This window comes from Poecile atricapillus, chromosome Z, assembly GCF_030490865.1.
Source record: "Poecile atricapillus isolate bPoeAtr1 chromosome Z, bPoeAtr1.hap1, whole genome shotgun sequence".
NCBI lineage: Eukaryota > Metazoa > Chordata > Aves > Passeriformes > Paridae > Poecile > Poecile atricapillus.
In genome coordinates, this window is record NC_081289.1 from 65,560,908 (window position 1) to 65,565,182 (window position 4,275).

The window sequence follows — 4,275 nt, forward strand, 5'->3', positions numbered from 1 at the left end:
AGACATGGCTGTAAGCACAGGAACAGTAAAGAACACAGTGCCCGAAAACCTTCCCTAGATTAAGTCAAAGGGCAGGCACTGGTGCCAAGAATCTCCAGGAACAAATAACATTGCCTTGGACCTCTAAAGCATACAAAACTGACAGCAATCAAAGAGGTGACAAGATAAATCTATTGAGTTCCAACCATCACTACAAATGAGACATCCACTCTGAAGCAGGAGATCCTCTTCGATGACAACAGATGAGAGAAATGATAGCTCTCAGGGGACCCATGGGAGGTGGCAGATGTGCAACAAGTGACAAACACCTTGGAAGGGACTTGACAAGAGTAGAGGTTTCTGTACATTAACAAAGTCTAGTTTTCTCTGTAAAACACCAGTTTTACTCTTTTGTTATTGGTTGGAATGTTAGTGCAAGAAGGGAAAAGCATTAATTACCCAGCAGCAGCAGGCAGCTCCTAATTTTTCACCTTTTCTTAGCAAATGACAGAGGGACAGGAAGACTGACTCCAAACCTGTTCTGGACATGGCCTTTTATATGCAAAATTCTGGGATTGCAATAGCTGTTGTAGCTTGGTGCAGGGATTGAATGTAATGGTTCAGCAACAAAGTTTCATCTCAGATCTCTTCCATATGTCTCACACAGAGGTATTTTGGAGGCTGAATTTACTCTTGGAGGTAGAAGAGCATGGAAAATCAAGAATAACGGTAGAATCCCTGTTCAGCTTTAAATTGCAGATGGTATCTCATAACTATCACTTTTTAAAAGAAAAGGAGAAATATTTAGCTGGGGCCTATCACAAATCAACATCCCTCAAGCTCAAGCAGAGATCTGGAAAAATAGCCTCTAATAATATAATAAAATAATAATAGTCTCTAACTAATCGGAATCCAGTCGTTCCTTGATGCACTTCATTACAGCATTTTTCAGGAAGACTGAGAAAGACCAATCTGATTTTTATTTGTGCCTCAACGTATGTTATATTCTTAAAGTAGCTTCATATGTGCTTACAGCCCTGTCCCCAGGGAGGCTTCTCCTAGCAGCCAGTCAGGGCAGGGAAAGACTCCGTGGTCAGACTGCAAGTGACTCTTGCTGGTCGGGCAAATGCCCGGATGCCTGCAAAGAATGTCTGGGTAATCAAGCTGGGGGAGGAACCTTAGGACATAAAAGCAGCTAATTGCAACAAAACAGGAGCTATTTTGTTTTGAGCTGCTAGGACGGAGCAGGGGGCTTACTTGTAGGGTCTGCTTGGCCACCCCTTCACCCTTGCTTTTTCCTTCCTGTGGTCCTGCTTCTCTGCTTTACCGTACCCACAAACCAGCTTGTCATCGCGACAACCTCGTGCTCCACTGCCTCCAAAACGGAGTGGGCGCTGCTGCAGTCAGCCGCCGCCGTTGTGCTTCCTGGGCACTACTGCCACTGTCTCCACCAGCCTATACCCATCCAAGCCCAGAGCTGCCACCTGAAGCCAACATCTGCAGCACAAGCCCGCTTGCATCCAGCCGTGACCGCCACTGCTGCAGTGTTTCCTGTGCTGCTCGCCTGCACCAACTTGCTGAAGCACTAGCCCATAGCGACCAGCCTGCCGCCGCCGCCTGCACTTGGTCATGCCTGCAGCCACCAGCCTCTGACCCTGGGAGCCTGCGGCTGCTCCAGGATTGTGCCCATGGCCAAGACAGCCTGTTCGCCGCCGACTGAAGGAACACACGGCCCGCTACTGTTTGGAAATCACGCCCAGTCCACCACGGGAGGTGTGCAAACACACTACAGTTCGCAGCATGCATACTCCGCCTACTAAGCTGATGCTGACAAAGAGTTGGGGTTTTTGTGATAACGCTGTCCCTGTCTTCTACTCCTTTCTTTATCTCTCTTTTCCTTTTTTGCTCCTTTTCCTATCTTCCTTTGTGTTGCAGAATAAGGACTTTACAATTAAAATTGTAAAGAGGTTTGTTTATTTCCAGTAGCTGGCAGCAGCAGGGACGCATGGGGGATTTTCTACCATACATGTGTACCTGATCAAAACAGGTTTTAGGTTTTATATATACATAGATCTCACAAACCCACACCTCTCCGCCCACTCTGTCTCCTTGTGCTTCAAATTATAATTAGTATTCTGTAGTGCCACTCCTCCCAATGGTCGTGGGCAGGAGCCTTCTGATGAAGTAAGATGTCATCATCAGGTGTTTGCTGTTTGACCCCGGTTTCTGGGCAGGCATAGTGGAGGTTTGGCTAACTCCCAGGCCAGTTTGTCCTGGCCAAAACTAAGAGCCTGGTTCCTGCTGGTTTCTCAAGCCACAGGATCTGCTTTGTTGGGTTTTCACAGTGCCTAATCCTGCTCTACTTAGTTTTCACATTTTACATCTTATCCTTATGGCCTTTACCTAGAAACTAAATTCCTATGTGTCCTGTTACAAGTTGTTTTTCTACTTTTACAAAATTGCTAGATAAGTTATATATTTCTGTTCCCCCTTTATCTGCTTAAGCACATTATATGCTTCTAAAATTTTGAATTTTCATATACATATGTTTCCGATATTACCTTTAGCAGGAACACATCCTTTTTTATCAATAAATAGTTCTCAGATATAATAATGCTGTGCTTGTACTTTATTTTTGTCGAAGAAATCAATGAAAAAGGATCTTTCCCAACTCCCCCTTTTATACCAGAATGGAACAAAGAGACAAAGCTAATGTTATAGTCATTACTTACACCAGTAAAACATCAGGAACACCTTGTGGTTTCCACTTAACACCTGTGCAAAAGACTTTTTCTGAATCACTCTAATGATTTCACTCCAGATTTCTGTGTGCAGATGCAATAAGAGCTTTAAAATTAATTGGGAGGGAGAAAGAAGATTCTGCCCTGAAGAGTGCAGGTAGGTGCACTGGATGGTTGTTGTAGATCACTTCCATCTGTTCTGTCCTGTCCCATCCTATCCTGTCCTATCCTATCCCACCCTAGCCATTTTAGTGGAATCAATGTTTTTAGAAATCAGTCACTGAAAAAAGCTCCTAGTATAGCATGTTAGGGCTGCTCAGGCTCCTAAACCAAATGTTTCTGGTTCTCACTCATATTTTCTGCTCATTTCCCCTCATAATTTTAAGGGGAATTACCCTGAATAATTGATGTGCTGAATGACTGATAGGCTGAAAACCCCTGGGAAGTTAGCTCTTCTGACACACCCAAGTTCACCATATTTTTGTGTTGTACCATTATCTGTCCCCCAACACAAAGCTGACTGACCACCCTAGCTGCAGGTGGTGGAGCTGAGCACCCAGAGGGTGTCCTGGATGTTGATGGTTTCTGGATTCAGGATGCAGGGAGGGGAGGATGTCATGTATGACCTCCAGCCCTGGTATCTCTATGCAGAAGTGTCCCACTATGCCCATAAGCTGATCTGGCAGGGAGGTCCTGGTCTGGGTATCTTGTGGGGAGCTGCAGAACCAGTTGAGGGTCAGGAGAGTATGCTGGGGTGTCCAGGAGAACCTGAAGGTGTGTGTCCTTCCCCATGATATGAGTTCACTTACAGCAGGTGAGAGGAAAATGTGCAAATGGACATGCACACAGAAGAGAATTCTCATGGATATAAGAATTTCATTGCTGTTAAGATTGACAGTTTGGCATTAACAGGTGAAGATAGAAAACCCCCAACAAGTTGAAGTGGCAAGATGGCCCCATGCTGAGTCAGAGGCCCAGGACATGGACCCTTTGGTGTTCCCCTGTGGTGTCAAGCCCTTGTGGGACACCCCTGGGTCTGCAGCTATCAAGGGAATAGTCCTGCATGGTAATCCCCCTTCTTGACTGTAAGGGGTAGAGGCAGTTATTAGTCTCAGATACCCTTGAGTCCCCCCCACAGGGCAGCCATGAGGATATATACTGTGGGCACAATGGGCTTCTACATCTCCTCCATCTGTTTTGGTTACAGCAAGGCTTCCTCTCAGATGGCGCTAATTTTGCAGCCACTGAAGATGTGTCTTGAGGCCCTCACCTTAGTCATGTATCCTTTTAACTTCTTATTGCTTGGATTTGTCACACACCCTGTAGATTAAAGCATAGTATTTTATTTCTGACTCATTAACTTTTGTTGCTTTCTTATGCCCACTTGAATCTTTTCCTGCTCCAGACAGCTCTGAATATAAATAGTTCAATAACACATGTCCTCCTTATTTAAAGACTATAATTTTTATGACTGGAAGTATGAATGTGCAGTATGCCATAAAGATGCTAAAATAGTTCATCACTTTGCTGCAGTTAATGGATTCAAAGGCACAGG

At 45.0% G+C, this 4,275-nt stretch overlaps 1 long non-coding RNA gene across 1 annotated transcript; it reads left to right on the top strand.

The window, feature by feature from the left end:
• The first annotated feature begins 1,392 nt into the window (after positions 1-1,392).
• LOC131592855 (uncharacterized) lies at positions 1,393-4,052 on the top strand. Its single transcript, XR_009280720.1, has 3 exons — positions 1,393-1,752; positions 2,801-2,877; positions 3,535-4,052. It is a non-coding gene; the product is annotated as an uncharacterized LOC131592855 (long non-coding RNA).
• The last annotated feature ends 223 nt before the right edge of the window (positions 4,053-4,275 follow it).